Here is a 16,837-nt window from a genome sequence, read left to right on the forward strand (position 1 = left end):
TGTGCCCGGCAAAACTCCTCTCTGGTGGGCCCTCCTTCCACCTGCCACCCTGCAGGGGTAGGTAGGTCCCCCAAGGGAACAACGTCCCCCTCCGTGGACTCCGGTGCGACCTCCTCAGGTGCCCCATCCATCTCACGGGGTGACTGCCCCGGGGCGGGCTTCCCACGCCCTCTGGCTCCTCCCTTCTTAGCAGCTGGCTGGGCCATTTTTCCAGGCTCCAGTCGTGGCTGACTCCCTTTCCGGGCAGCCATAGACCGTGTGGTAGCACAAATCCACTCCGGTAACCCCAGCATCTCCACATGCGCTTTGAGCTCTACCTCCTTCCAGGCAGTATGCTCTTGGTCATTCCCTAACAGATAGTCCACTGGCATGGCAGGGCTCACAGCAACTCTTAAAAGGCCTGAAACCCCTCCCCACTCAAATGGAACCTGTGCTATGGGATAGTGACCCCCCCCTGTTGTCAGCCATCACAACTGGATGGACTGCATCGGGAATTATTTGCTCTGGGGACACCAGCTGACTCCTTACCATAGTCAGGCTGGCACCTGTGTCCCTCAGGGCCTCCACCCCCCGACCATTGAGGGTGACCCACTGCCTATACTTGGTAGTATTTGAGGGCACATGGACCTTAGGAACCATCTCACTGTCTCCCAGAGACACTAGGACAAGCCCTGCCCCCTCACTCCCATCATCTAGGGACAGCTCCTCCCCAAGCGCTACACTAGCCACCCCGGGGTTTTTACCTCCAGTGGGCTGTGGTCCTCTCTTGCGACACTTGGGATCCCCCTTGTAGTGTCCAAGTTCACCACACTCGTAGCACCGGACAATTCTGGGCTGCTGACCTTTGTCAGGATAAGTGGGCTTCTGGTGGCCAGATTGGGGCTGGGACCCAGACCCTTTCCCTTGTGAATTATTTTGGGGGCCTTTGGAGAACTCTTTTGTCTTTCCCCTCTTTCCTCTGGTGGGAACCCCGACCACCCCTTTGGGAGTCCCCCCAGAACTCTTGTTGGACACCCTGGTACTGACTCAGGTGTCCGCCTCCTCCGCAAGCTTCCCAGGATTGGTCAACTTGCGGTCAACCAGGTGTTGGCGCAGCTCTGGAAAACATTTCTTTAGAAGGTGCTCTCTTAAAAACAAGTCATACAACCCTTCATAGTCATGCACATTGCTGCCCCGCACCCAACCATTTAAAGCTTTACTAGCGTAGTCCAGGAAGTCTACCCAGTTCTGTGTGGGCAGTTTGTGGCTATTCCAAAACCTCTGCCTATACCTCTCAGGGGTAAGACCGAACCTCTTAAGCAATGCGGCTTTCATGACAGAATAGTTAGTCTGGTCTTCCTTCTCTAGGTAAAGGAGGGTGTCCCTAACATCTGGAGGTAGGTACTTATACAAACCACCCCCCCAATAACTCTCTGGGACCCTACGGACCCTTAAAGACACCTCATAGGCGGCTAACCACTTATCAATATTATCCCCCACCTTAAAACTGGCCATCACATCTTTAAGCATAAAGACCCTGGACTCACGTGAAGCTTCCATAGGTACGCTGCCACCATTCTTGTTGCTGTTGGCCCCTACTTCTAGGGCCCGGATTTCCAGTTCCTTCAGGCTGAGCTCATGGGCAAGTTCTTATTCCCGCATAGCCAGTCGCTTGTTCTCGCGATCCTGCTCCATGGCCCACCTTTCTCTTTCCCGCTCTTTCTCCAGCTTGGCAAGCTCCAACCTGAGCTCTCTCCTCCCTCCTGTCCTCCAGGCCCTCTAAGGACAGGCTCTTCACTGACACACTACTGCCTGCCCTGGAAGGTACCCTTGTACCTGGTAACAAATTACCATTTCCCGCCAAGTGCAGTAGGTCAAGATTTCCTGTGGTGTCGTTCTCCAGTCCTTGCCCGTCCCCATCTCCTTCTGGGTGGGCTGTTACCCATGCTCTCAAGGCTTTCTGAAGCTCTGCCTTCTTGGCGCTTCGCTTGAAGGGCACCCCTTTCTCCTCGCAGAATTCCTTAAGTTGTGCCACTGTGTAAACTTCCAGATTGGCCAGCTCGAATTCCATCTTGCTAGGTAGGGCCTCAGACGTTTGTAGAGAAAATCAAATGGGACTTAGGCAAAAGGACTTTTAAAAAGAGCAGCCAGTCAGGGAGAATTTGGAGAAAAAGTAAAAATGCCAATTGGAGAGGGTAGACAAAAATTCAGTAGAGTCAGGTGTAGGGTTGCAGTGTACACTGCGTCGCTGCGTGGTGTTGCACAAGTCCTATCCCACCGCTCGATCACCAATGTTAGAACCGGGGTCTCTAGTTGGCAGGGGTATGCACCCTAGTCCAAGTAGGGACCACCGCTTCCGACCTGGTAGCTTGGCGCAGAGCAGCAAAGGCGTAACTTCAGAGGCAATGTGTAAAGTATTTGTGCAACACACCAACAGTTCCCAGTGAAACACGCACACAAGAAAAAGACACTAAACCGGTTTTATATAAAAATCTAAATATCTTTATCTAAAAATTATGCAAGACCCAAAAATAGTGAGGATGCACCATATGCAATCAATAGGCGTCAGTCAAATAACCTCTGGTACCTTTATTTATTTATTCAAAGTTTCATATAGCGCGAACAGGATCCTTACAGATATCAGAGCGCTTCACAAAGACAGGGTAGGGGCAGTAGGAGTCAACAGAGATAATGGGAACAGTATAATAATCAATAACATGGTACTAACAGGGATAATAATAACATACATAAAACCAATCAATATACAATCAGGTAAGGAAGTAATATATATGTGTATCATATCTTGGTCGGTAGTAAGAGAGTAGCGTAGTAGTGTCCCCTACAGGTAGAGTATAGTGTATAGTGCCAAAGGATAGGGTGAGCAGTGATACAAAGCAATGCAGAGTCTCTGAACCAACATCTATAACGATCAGGAGATCTTGGCCAGAAGGATGGTTTTCACCTCTTTCTTGAAGAGTGCAGTGGAGGAGATCAGCCTGGTTTCCGGAGGGAGCGCATTCCAGATCCTGGGTGCCATTCCTGAGAAGGACCGCTTGTATGTTTTCACTTTCCGGAATCTCCGTGGTTTCAGGAGTAGATTTTTTGTACTCCTATTGGATCTCGCACCTCCTGATATAGACAACTTTTGAGCGAGGTAGTTGGGTGCCTTGTGGTGCACGGCCGCGTGTGTCATAACTGCAATTTTTAGCTGTATTCTGGCTTCAAAAGGCAGCCATTTTAGAGACTTTAAGTCTGGGGATATGTGCGAGTGCTTTCTTGAGCCAGTAATGAGTCTCGCGGCAGCGTTCAGGGAGGCTCTTAGGGGTGCTGTTGTGGATAGCGGGAGACCGCTGAGGGCCGCAATTCCGTAGTCTATTCGAGGGATGACTAAAGCTTGTACAGCAGTTTGGAAGTCTTTGGCCGGTAGGAAGGGTTTAATTTTCCTCAGCGTGTTAATTTGGAAATTAGCTGCTTTTGTGGCTTTGCTGACGTGCTGCTGCATGTTGAGCTTGGCGTCGAGTGTGATGCCTAGGGATTTCGCCGAGTCCACGATGGTAGGTTGGACATTGAGTGCTGTTAGGTTGTTGAGCCAGGTTTGGGTGGTGGATATTTTCGCCGGGGGTGAGATGAGTAGGAACTCAGTTTTCAGAGCATTTAGTTTGAGGTGATTATCGGCCAGCCAAGATTGGGTGTTAATAAGCGTGGAATTCAGATGTTTGATATCTTCCGGGGATTGTAACTTTAAATAGAGTTGTGTGTCATCGGCGTACATATGGAATTGAACATTGGATGCTTGGAGCAAGGTGGCGAGCGGTTCCATGACGAGGTGGTTTACCCCCCACCTAAAAGCCCTCCATCTGGAACTTCGCCAGCTTGAGCGCAAGTGGAGGAGAGACTACAGCCCTGTGAGCAGAGACGCCTACGTGGCTGCCCGCAATGGGTATAAACTTGCTATTCTGGCTGCCAAAAAAACCTATGCCTCTGGTAAAATCTCATCTGCCCCTGGCCAGTCTAAGGAAATCTTTAAAATCCTTAATGAATTCACCTCCGACCCCAGGACGCTTCCCACTCAGGCCCCTACACAGGAAGCATGTAATGCCCTCAGCACTTTTTTCGTTGAAAAAAATCGCACTGATCAAGGACACCATCCCTGTTATGGCTCCTGGCGCTGGATCTGTTCCCCCTCCCCACAACACTTTTTCTTTTACACAATTCCCTCTCCTAGACCCCACCTCTTTGGCCACCCTTGCCACCCGCATCAAGTCGGGATCCCCGGATGACTGCTGCCCTCCCTCTATTTTGAGGGACATCTGTCATACTCTACCTGACTGTATCCTCCCCCTGCTAAATTCTTCCCTTTCTTCCGGGACGGTGCCGGGCTCCTTCAAGGAGGCCGTGTTGGTGCCTCTTTTGAAGAAGCCGGGGGTTGACCCCGCCGCTCCGGCAAACTACCGCCCCATCTCTCTTCTACCTTTCTTTTCAAAAATCCTGGAAGCCCATGTCACCACCTGTCTCTCACAGTTTATCGAGAGCTCCAACTTCCTCGAGGTCAACCAAGCTGGCTTCAGACCCGGCCACTCTACGGAGACAGTGATCTTGGCCGTGCTGGATGCCCTGAGGGACGGTGTTGACAGGGGCACCCCCCAGGCCCTGGTATTGTTAGATCTGTCAGCCGCTTTCGACACGGTGGATCACAACATCCTTCTCCGCCGTGTCGAGCAGGCTGGCATCCAGGGCCTGGCTCTGGCCTGGGTCAGATCCTTCCTGACGGGCAGGTCTCAGACCCTTAGCCTGGGTGCTTTCAGGGCTCCTAGAGAGCATCTGCTCTGTGGGGTCCCCCAGGGTTCTTCTCTGTCTCCTCTTCTTTTCAATCTTTATCTTCGCCCCCTTCTTCTCTCTCTAAGGCTGTGGGACGTCACCGTGTTTAATTACGCGGACGACCTGCAGCTTATCTTTTCTCTTAATTCCCCCTCTGCTATTTCCAACTTTCAGTCAGCTATGTCCCATATTCTCCAGTGGATGGGCCATAACCAGCTAAAGTTGAACCCCGGTAAGACGGAGCTCCTCCTTCCTGGTAGGAGCTCCACTTTCTGGGGGCCCCAATTCTGGCCGGTGGAATTGGGCCCTTCTCCCACCCCTGTGGCTTTGGTGAAGAGCTTAGGGGTCACTATTGACTCCGCCCTATCCCTAGGGCCGCAGGTGGCGACCGTGGTCTCGTCCTGCATCTACCAACTGCGCAGGATCAGGAAAGTGGCATATCTTTTGACACCTGATGCCCTCCTGCAGGTCATCATGGCCCTCGTCCTCTCCCGCCTGGATTTTTCCAACTCGATCTACCATGGTCTGCCTAAAACATCGGTGGGCAGACTACAGGTGGTCCAAAATCAGGCGGCGAGACTGGCCCTAGGGATCCCCAAGTGGCAATCTGCCAAGCCCCTTCTCGTCAAACTCCACTGGCTCCCTGTTGCTTCTAGGGCAGCCTTCAAGATCGGCTGCCTCACTATCAAATCTTTGGCTGGTCTCTGTCCCACCTTTGTAAAATCTCTCATCCGACCCTATTGCCCGTCCCGCAATTTGAGATCTTCCCATCTTCACTTCCTGACTGTTCCCTCTTATAAGCTCTGCAGATCCGGGGGCCGGAGATTTGCATACCTGGCCCCCAAGCTCTGGAACTCTTTCCCCCTCTCCCTTAACATTTCTAACTCTTTGACACTTTTTCGTAAATCTTTAAAAAAACTTGGCTTTTTCCCCAATCTGGTTAATTTCTCTGCCTCCTTTACTTCCAACCAGCGCCAGGAAACCCATGGTGTCAGTGCGCTCTATAAGCATCCCTTACGATACGATACGAGGTTGAACAGTGTAGGGGAGAGGGTGGATCCTTGTGGAACACCTAGATCTGCAGGCACAGGTGTAGACAGCACATTGTCGATCTTGAACCTCTGAGACCGGTTGTGAAGGAAGGACGAAAACCAATTGAGAACAGTTCCAGATAGCCCCATTCTAGTACTTAGCAGCTCCAGCAAGTTCTCATGTTTGACCGTGTCAAATGCTGACGAGAGGTCAAGAAGGATGAGGAGGCAGGACTCATTGCGATCCAGAATTTGGAGGGCATCATCAATTATGTGTGTCATAGCAGTTTCCGTGCTATGTTTCGCTCTGAAGCCTGATTGATGAGGGTTGAGGAGGTCAAATTGATCAATGTGTTTTGTTAGTTGGAGTTGGACATATTTCTCCAGCAGTTTGGCCAGGGTGGGGATATTGGTGATGGGCCGATAGTTGTTTAGGTCGGACGGATCAGCTGTAGGTTTCTTGAGTATAGGCGTGACTTGCCCCACCTTAAGGGAGTCTGGAATGTGGCCTTGTTGCAAAGAGCTGTTGATGATCTTGGTCCAGAGAGGGAGGAGCAAGGGGATAAAGTCTTTTACAGCATTAGCCGGTAGAGGGTCTGTGAGGTGATTAGAGGGCTTCAAGGTGCAGAGCAGTTTGTGTATTGCTTCTTCCGAGTAGGTGTCGAAGTAAAGCCAGGATGCCTTGTTTTTAGGTTGAGTGTCTGCCATTCTGGTGCGGTTGGGGTATCGGCTTACATCCATGATGAGGTCATTTCTTATGTTGTCAGTCTTTAGTTTAAAGAAAGCAGAGAAGGCTTCACAGTGTGGGGTGTCATTTGTTGTGCTGTTTGATTGTGCGGGTTGTGCCTTTGTTTGGGTCTTGATTAGCTCGAACAGCTTTCTTGGCCTGTTCTTCGCTTGGTCCAACTGGCGGCTGAAGAAGTCCGACTTTGTGCGCTTTATTTTCCTAAAGTAGGCATTTCTCTTGTTCTTAAGCTTTTTGAGATGCAGTGCTGAAGGGTCCGATCTCCAGGTGCGCTCTGCCATTCGCATAGTACGCCTTCCGTCATTGAGTCTGTCATCATACCAGGGGTTAGAAATTTTGGTGGAGACTCTCTTTAGTTGCAGAGGGGCGACTTCATTGACTATTGTATTCATAGATTCAAGGTAGTGGTCAGTCAGTGATTGAGCATCTGAGGCACCTGAAGGGGGGGAGGAGGAGGTTGCCGATGTGGGGAGGTAGGGTAGAGGGGTTAAGATTCTTCAAATCCCTTTTCCATGTTTTTGTATTTGATTGGTTGAGTAGGGTTAGGTTTAACTTTTTCGTTGATAAAGAAGGTGATAATGTGGTGATCTGACCAATCGCAGGGTAGAATCGCCTCCAGTTGAGTAGCGTTCTCTTTGGCAATGATGAGATCAAGAATCGAACCTGTCGTGTGTTGGTTTATCGCATAATTGGATGAGGTCAAGCGCATTGAGGAAAGTTTTGAGACCATTCACCACGGTGTCTTTCTGATCGTTCCAGTGGAGATTGAAGTCACCCAGGTAGACTTGAGTGGTCTGCCGGCCGGCATTGGAAGTGATCAGGTCCATGAGTTGTTGGGTGAATATGAGATTGTCACCAGGAGGGTGATAGATGAGATGTAAAGCACAGACTTGTTTGCCCTCGCTGGTGATGTCGAGGCAGAGGAGTTCACAGGAGGAAAGAGAGGGGGAGGAGACTTGAGTAACGGAGAGGTTGCTCCTAAAAATGCATGCAATTCCCCCGCCCGTCTTGCCCGGAGACCTGTCCAGCCTAATGATGTGATAATTGGGGGGGACTAGTATGTCCATAATCGGGGTAGAGGCTTCAGTGAGCCACGTTTCCGTTAGAATGGCTAGGTCCAGATCCCTAGCTGAGACGAGATCCGCGATGTCGGAGGAATGTCTCTGGGCCGATCTGCAGTTTAGTAGCATGCATTTGAGTTTGGGAGAGAGAAGGGTGGTCGAGCTTTCTAGTGTGAGGGGAACTTTTCTGAGGTTGTTAGGGACGGAGCCTCTGTTGTTGAGTGTTGGGAGCCTCAGAGGGTTTGTAAGAATTGTGGGTATGGGGATGTGTGTGTTGGAAATGTCTTTTACCGGATCTGGGCCATAAGAGCGTAGGAGAGAGGATAGGTCGCGGTCCGACAAAGGGTTGAGAACACGACGGGGGCGGTGGGAATTATTGCGAACGGGGATAGTAGGCCATTGCTGGGGTCGTCGGGGGCGAGGGTATGTAGGGAGGGTGCGTCGTTTGTAGGGTAGTGGGATGGTGGGAGGTAGACTGGGCTGTGAGGAGAGAAGGCCTTTGATTGCGTGGACGTCTTTTTTGATTTGTAAGATTTCCTCTTTGACTTGTTGGAGGGTGGATAAAGTCAGGTCAGGAGGGTCATTGGGGAAGGTGTTTGTGGAGAGAGCCGTTGGTGAGTGGTTGAGTAGTGAGCTGGAGAGCAGGCAGGGTATCGGGGGGGGGGGTATACTAGCGTTGTTGAGGGGTACCGCGGTGCTAATGAGTGGGATGGCGTTCAAGGTGTGGACGTGTTTGTGGACGAGGGGTGTGGGTGACGTAGGTGAGGCAGGCGGTGGGTGGGAAGCATAGGTAGTGACTTCAGTGGGAGACGGTGCCGGTGAGCAGAAGAGTGAGTGAAGGCTGAAGACCGTGGGGGAGACAGGCGAGTAGTGAGGGCTGAGAATAGGAGGTGGGTGATAGGGGGATGCTAAGGTAAGGGAGGAGGTATGTTCTGTATCTTTTGTTGGGAGGGAGATAGAGTTGTGAGTGGGAGTGGGGAGGGATCAGGGAAGGGAGAGGTGTCTGCCGTGGGGGGGATGGGGGGGGGTGGATAAACTCCGAGTGGTGGTGTGTGCAGATGGAGGCGTGTTGTGGGTGGGAGTTGTTGTGTCGGGTGTGAGAGACTCGTGGGTGGGAGTGGGGAGGGAGATGGGGAGGGAGAGGTGTCTGTCGTGGGGGGGATGGGAGGGGGGGTGGATAAACTCTGGGCGGTGGCTTGGTCAGATGGTGGTGTGTTGTGGGTGGGGGATGTTCTGTCCGGGGTAGAGGGGTGGAGGGGGTATGGGTGGGGATAAGAGGGGTCATGTTAGAGGGGGGCTAGTATATTCGGTGGAGATATTTGTGACTGTCCTTGGGGAGTGGGGGGCGTTAACAACAGGTGGGCCATTTACTGGGGTGCTGGGGGTAGAAGTGTAGTAGGTGGTGGCTGCGACGTCAGGGGTGATAGTGCTGGCGGAGTTCTGGGTGATGGTCCGCAGCTTGGAAAGGTGCTCTTTGAACTTGGGGAACAAGTTGTTTAGTAATTCCAAGTTCTTGTCCGTGGATTGGATTAGGACAATCCCGTTATTGTAGATAGTAATGGTAGACCTGCCAGGGAAGAGGTGGGAAGGTGTGATGGTGAGAATTAGGCCATGAGCTGTTTTCCTGGTGGTGGAGACTGTGAGTAGGGATAGGAACGCTTTTCTCCATTGGGCTCTGCGTGAGGTGTGGAAGATGATATCAGTATTCAGGGCTCCATTGCCCGGTGAGAAGTAAGTGTCGGCAAAGGGTGTTTCAGGGTGCGACCTCAAGAAGTTGTGTTTAAAACGTTTAGTGGCATTTTTGGTGAGAGGAGTGGAGGGGTAGTTAATTCTAAAAGTGTGCTTGCCGTTGAGCTCCATTTTAGGGAGGCTGCGGCATTAGGTGTAGGAAATAGGACGATAATACAAACTGTCAGCCGCTAGTTACAGGGCCAGGGAAGACACTAGTGAGTGATCAAAAGTATACGAGTTAGAAGTCAGTGTGATCCCCGAACAAACAGAGCGTAGGTGCAGCTTACCAAATGTATCCTATATACGAGGTAGCAGTCAGCTTACACCGTGTACCAACTATGAGAGGTAGGACCGATTAGGTGGAAGCAAAGTTACATATTAGAATGTACGAGGTAACAGCAGTGTAGTCTAGGCGTAGAAAGTGGCTGGGTGCAGCTTACATGACAGAGCGAAGTGAATGAGGTAGTAATAATCAGTGCAGTATCGTGACGTAACTTACATCGAAAAACCAACAAATAAATGCGGTAGCGGACAGTGAATGATGGGGATAAAGGTGAGATAGATGCAGCTTGCCGCATATAAAATACAGGCTAAAATAGGGCTAAACTACTAATGAATTACTGGATCCAATATATGTGCATACAAATTGCAGCAATAACAAATATGGCACTGGAATATAAGATAGCAATGTGATAGCAATGCATACAATGTAAGAAGCCAGTAATACTAGAATAAAATAAAAATAACAATAAAAATAGAAATAACAATAAAAATAAAAAACTGCACACAGTTTGATACACAGTTCCGAGTTGGGACTGACTTTTAATGAGCACACATTAGGGCAAAGCAGTTCCTCAGCTACTTAGAGCAGAGTTAGCCAGTCTCTGTTCCTTTAGGGTATTAGGGTAAACAGTTCCTGAGGCAGTAGTGGATTGGGCACGGCTCCCAGGCACTATGAGACTGAGGCACTTCGTAGTCAGCGTAGATCAGCTCCCCAAGGGACGGTGGTTAAGCCCTGATTGCAGTTTGCACTGTATCGGTTTTGGGCTCAAAACAAGGAGGCTTCCAGTTTCCCCTCCCGCCAAAGTGCACAGTCCCGGCCGACCGCTATTAGTTGAGGCAGTCCCCCACACTTCAAAAAAGCAAGCCCCTCACCTGAGGCACATTAGCGATCCTACCCCGCCCACAACCCGCTCCCTTGCAACAACCGGTCATGTGAAGGGTTACCTGCGGCGGGGATTGGAGGCGCGGGTGCGAGGCTCCTCTGACTCCGGGGCACTTGATCCACGCGGCGTGTTTAGGGAGGCGAGGCAGCCCCGCCAGTCCTTGAGCGCAGCTCTTCCTGCAACGGTGGTCCCTGACGTCAGCACCTATCCCAGCGCGGCTCTCCTGATGACGCGCCTGGGATTCCAAACTCAATTTTGCCGGAGTCTCGCGGCCAGCGGCGGTGATCACGGGGGCACACAGCTCGTCCTCCGACAGCACGCACTAGTCCCAATGCAGTCTAAGGGCCCAGGCTGGCGATGGACACAGGGGCACGGCACTTCCTCCGCCACAGCGCTACTCAGTACAAATGAAGCCCTCCCAGTGCAATAAGGTCCCCGAGCAGCGGCGGTCCCGTCAGTGATGCACCCACGCACAGGCTTCCGGGGGGGGATGATTTGGGGAGCAGCTTCACAGGATTCCCTCAGTTCAGGCCTGCGGCGGCGAGTTGGCATAAACAGCGCTGCTTCCAACAACGTGCAGATGACGGGCACACAGCGCTTCTGTAATTCCTCAAGAGCCCCAGGCGGCAGGGATAATCACAGGGGCATAGCGCTTCAAGTCCCCACAGCGCTATGCAACCCAGTCAGTGTCTTCCAACAACTGCAATGATTTAGGGGTGTAGGAAGTGGTCTCCCGCACCCAGTGCTGCAGAGACAGGGTTCAGGGTGCAGAGGTTATTCAGAAGCGCAGAGGAAGTCCTTCTGGATGTTGTGGAGACACTCCTGGGATGCTATGTCCAGTCTCCTCTTGGCAGGGCCAGATCAGCAGGCAGTACGGCAGCTCAAGCACCACAGGGCAGCAGTTCCTAGGAACAGTCCGCTCCAGCAGAGTGGCAATCCTCCTAGCGCAGCAGTCTGTACTCCAGCAGAGTTTCTTCTTAGTCCAGGGTGTAACAAGAATGTGAGGGCAGGACCCTCCCTTATATATCTTTTTAGTCTAGGGGCTAGAAAGTGGTGGAAGTCTCTGGAAGGGTCTGGGGGCAGGGGCTTCTGGAAGAGTCCAGGGAGTTCTGGTATGTTCCCTGCCTTCCCTGACCTAGCTGTCACAGTGACGAGAGACAGGCCGTTAAGGCTACAGTGGGCAGCCCATCCCATGGAAGAAGGTGTGAATCACCACTCCCACCTCCCAACCCAGGCAGGCTATCAGTATGCAGAGGGGACGGGGGAGTCTGCAGCCTAATCTAAGTGTAGGCAGGAAAAGGTCCCCTTTATAAAAGTGGGATCCCTAGCGTAGTAATGCCCAAACCCTATACATCATTGGAAAGGGTTTCCCGCCCGAGTCCAACAAGACCAAACACGATAGACTTATTAGGTCCCTGTCAGAAGTTATTCCATGAGGGGAGGTTCCCGATGTTAGCCTATGGAGGATTAAACCTTACTGCGGTAGCAGTGGCAGATATGCCAGCCTCACAAGGTTTTAGGGAAGAGCACCTGCACCTCAGCACTGTTTAGCAGTGGTGAGGCGCCCAGAGTCCTAAGTCCAACAAAATATAGGATAAAACTGTAGGGGAGACCACCCTAAGGCTGACAGGTCTAACTATATATATATATATATATATATATATATATATATATATATATATATATATATATATATATATATATATATATACATACACATACATACACACACACACATATATATATACACACACATACATACATATATACATACACACACACCCACATCATTGCTCTCGTAATGAAAGTTCAAGTACACTGTAGGCTGACCGCATTCTGAGGTGGGCACAAAGTACAACAAGAAAGAGAAAGCGAGAGAGAGAGAGCGAGCGAAAGAGTGAGTGAACAAAAAAAACTAAAAAACGGCCCTCACTGTACTCAACTGTGAATGACTAATGATAAAACTCAAACAATGCAAAAAAATTTGTGGCCCGCGCTATGCTTAATGACTGTGAATGACTAATGCTGAAACAAGCAGCAGCTGTTTTCAATCACACTTGTGCTTGTGGTGCCATCCTCCTTGCAGGAGCGAGCAGCAGCCAATTAGCAAGCGCGCTGCTGCTCGCTCCCGCAAGGTGGATGCCGCCACAAGCACGAGTGTGCTTGAAAGTGAGCAGAGCGATGGCTAAAGGTCATATGCACGCTGCCTGGGCGAGACCTAAAAATGGGAGGCCCACAAAATAGAAAATCATTATGTTCCATTAGAGAACTGTCATCAACATCATTCCCACATGCACACAAGACTGGTACCGCAACAGGGTGAATAAGATAGGAATGAATAAAACAGTTACTTACTGGCCAAAGTAGTTTTACAGCTTGATTCACATGCTGTGCATTATTCCTCCATCTAGTGGTTGAATTTGGAATACTATTAAGTCACTTTTCTCATTAGGCATCACCTAATACCATTTGGTGCTGTGTTTGCCCCTAGTAATGTCAGATGTGCACTCCAGAAGCCCCTGTATGTGGTCACCACCTTCAGATTCTTATTTCCCCCTCAGTGATTCGGATTGCTCTTTCTTGACTTCCTTGTGTTTTTAGGTGATGTATTCAGTTTTTGCTTTGTGTTTTTGATCTTTTTGCACCTTATTTCTGGGAGAGGTGGGTGAATGAGTCACATGTGGCTCCAGAATATTCAAACTGCAAACCTTCTCCTACCATTAAGTGTCCATTTTGTTTTGCAGCATGAATCTTTTCTGGATTTACATGCTATGCGTGGATTTTGCATAGGTATCCTTCATCACCTTTGAAGGTTGGGTTGAAACGAGCATGAACTCGATAACAAATGCTTTGGTGCTCTTTGCCCCACCTCTTCCTCATTCAATTGAATGTCAATGTAGTATGAATATCTCAAATTATAACCACATGGCAGATATACATGTCTTAACAGCACATTGCTAGGATGTGTAGAGTGGTTCCCCTTTTTCTTGTTAAAGGTGCTCTAGGTCTTGTGTCTTATTGCACGCCGGCTTTCTTATAGCTATCAATCTTGTGATGGTATCTATGGTTACCGGCAAGCACTTGTGGTTTACGAAGGATACAAAGAATTGAACCCATATATCCTTTCCAAACAGTACATCACTACCCTACACACATCTAGAGTATGAAGGGCTTTTTCAGCTTTGAATCTTGGATGAACCCTGGCAGTTAGACTGCTGAGGTCTAGGTTTGTTTGTATTACCACCCTGTCCTTGTATATTGGCAGTAAGGGTTCCTGGGGGGCTAGTGTATGTAGCTCACTTACTCTAGGTAGTGAAGTGATCACAATCCAAACGGCTGACTTTAATTAAGAACTTGAGCTCTGCCTTGTGTAGTGGTTCAGAGGGCTCTCAGTTGCGTCAGCACCAAGTTGAGAATCCACAGTGGTGTTGGTGCTGCTCTGGGTAGAGCTACTCTTTTTGTTCCTTCAGGAAACCTTTTGATTACATGTGCAGGAAGAACTTCTTCCTAGATGTCCTCTTGTGTAGGACACTAACAATGCCACATGTACTTGTAACAAGGCATTTATTAAACCCTTGTTTAGTAGGTGTGACAGGCATCCGATCACTGTGGTATCTTGCGCCCTATTGTGAATGAGTTACCTTTCATTGCATTTTCTTGTGCTTGATTGTCAAGCCTCCTTTAAGATTTCTTGTGCTCTTTTTGGCAGCTGTAGGTGTCCAAACTCTATGCCGCCAGAAGCCAAGCAGCTAGACTCAGGGTGGTGGTGTACCATACTCTTTTGCATCAAGAAGCTGTCAAGAGTGGCTGGAAATTGTATTATGCGGCAATTCATCAGTGGTGGGCCTGAGAAACAAAAATACAACAAGCCGTCGTAAACAACTTCACCTTACTCGCTGAGTGGGGCATTGAAGTTCAGACACTGCGGCATCCAAAAAACCCACACTTCCTGGCCCCAGACACTGGGGGAAAGGCCACCCGGTCGGTCCTGCAAGGGACAAACAGCTCGGGACCCCCGGACAGAAGCCAGACGGGCCAAAGGAACCTAATAGGCATCAGAATCTCATGCCAAAATAATCATTGGGTTATACCTACCACCCCCTTAACCTCTGATCAAAAGCGACTCGCAAGAAGGAGGCCACGGCATTCCTAACTGCGCCAAAAGCCAGCCTGTCAGAGGAGATGCTGGCCCAGGACTAACCCACAAGCAGCAACTAACAATTTCCTGCAACATAGCAGGCATCAATAAAATCTGCGAAAATGAAAATCTGAAGCAGTTCCTGAAAAGCAGGGATATAATCTGTTTCCAAGAAACATGGGCCCTGTCCAGCACCCCTTTGCCAGGGTATTACGAGCACCATGTCCCAGCCATATAAAAATCTTTTTGGCTGTCCAGCAGGCGGCTTATCAGTTTTTATAAAACATGAATGTGCCTTTGCAGCCACAGCCATCAATCAGCACTCCCCAGGTCTGCAAGCCCTACAGATCAGCGGTTTGAGTGTCAATAAACATCCAATACGCATGCTGGTAATAAACTGTTACAAAGAAATTCCCGCACAGACACTCATGAAAGACCAGCTGGAGGCACTGGCACAGAACCTAGAAGACCTGCTAAACAAACAAATCCTACCAGGTTATTCTAGCCGGGGATTTTAATTTGCAGGACCTTCTTAACAGTAACACTTATAAGCGGACATCAACCTACGTACTGAAAAAAGCTTGCTCGGCCTCCGGGCATCCTCCGTTCATCTTTCGGGACGCTTCAAGAATCGACTATATCATGGCCAGCGAAGAGATGGCGGCCAGAACGGAAGACTTTGAAGTCGAAGATCGAAAGGAAAGCGATCACAGGCCGTTAAGAGCAGTTTTTCAGCTGGACGTACCGCCATCTACCAACCCATCGGGGAGACAAGTGGGGAGGAAAAACACAGCGCCCGTAGGAGGATCAAGTGGTCAGACAAGACCAGGACCACACTTCAAACATGGCTGGGCCAGGTACAGGAAGGGAGACTGCCCGAAGAGCTCTTACCCATAAATGGATGGGAAAATATTGTTGAGGACCAACAAACCAAGCTTGGGAACCCCAAGACACAAATCCAGAGACCGAAAGGGCAACTGAGACCAGGAAGTACCTGTCCAAACAACAATATATGAGACTGCAAAAGCCTTCTGCGCAAGGCCTGCGCAGAAAAGAAACAAGCATTTACAATGCAATGGTTTTGCCTTTGTTAAAGTTAGAGCTATTGGCATTGCTCTTGACATTATTTTTATTTATGTTTTTTTAACATAAATAAATGGCATTGTCATTTACAATGCCAATAGCTTAATCTCTCGCAAATGCCACACACAAACACCCACACAGAGCCCTCCACACACACACCCACAGAGCCCCCCACACACACAGAGCCCCCCCAGACACACTGCGAGCCCCCCCCACACACTGCGAGCCCCCCCCACACACTGCGAGCCCCCCCCACACACTGCGAGCCCCCCCCACACACTGCGAGCCCCCCCCGCACACTGCGAGCCCCCCCCCGCACACTGCGAACCCCCCCCGCACACTGCGAGCCCCCCCCCACACAGGAATGACTTGAGAAGGCCAGGCGGTGCGGCAAGTAAGGATGGTGGGGAGGGGCTTTTCTGCGTGGCCAGAGTCCAGTGGCAGTACATTTCTGGTCATGGGCCATTGAGCACAGCTCCCAGGGATCCAGCGACCGGACAGTCTCCACTGTGTAGGTAGGCAACAAGGCGCAGAGCAGGCACCAGGAAGGGCAGTCGGAAATAGCCAGTGCCCGCTTTGTCTGAGAAGGCCGCCTAGGAGCAAGATAGCAACGCAGCCCACGGCCAGCAGAGCAGGTAGGCCCCAGCAGAGCTGTAGGGGTCTCCCCCTAGACTACAGGGTTTCACTAGGATCACATCAGAAAAAAAATATTTAGGTGGTATTTCTTTCTGTTAAAATTGCTGAACTCTGGGACGTGCTTTCTGCAAAAATCATTGAAAAGAATAGTGCTGGTGGGCCCCATCTGTAAGCACAGGGTACGAGTAGTGCAGCACCAGGCCACCCAAACTCAGGTGAAAGAAAAATAGGCATAGCATATTGTACGAAAACTGCACGATCACGGGACAAAATGAAATTCTCCAAATATCTTTCCTGGAATGTTTGAAGTAGCCTGAACAAAACAAAAAGATCTTTGCACTTAATGTGGACCATCTGGAATACGTCACTACACTAAATCAAAACCCAAAACATCCCCTCAATACTTCAGCCTGCATTTTCGGGAAGCGACGTTCTGAACAAAACGCAAC

General features: G+C 50.1%; 1 protein-coding gene across 1 annotated transcript in view; it reads right to left on the minus strand.

The window, feature by feature from the left end:
- Positions 1-16,837, minus strand: part of LOC144768598 (adapter molecule crk-like) — a 52,617-nt gene that overhangs the window by 11,075 nt on the left and 24,705 nt on the right. The gene's annotated exons all lie outside the window — the stretch shown is intronic.

The sequence above is a fragment of the Lissotriton helveticus genome, chromosome 7, assembly GCF_964261635.1.
Source record: "Lissotriton helveticus chromosome 7, aLisHel1.1, whole genome shotgun sequence".
In the NCBI taxonomy this organism is placed as follows: domain Eukaryota; kingdom Metazoa; phylum Chordata; class Amphibia; order Caudata; family Salamandridae; genus Lissotriton; species Lissotriton helveticus.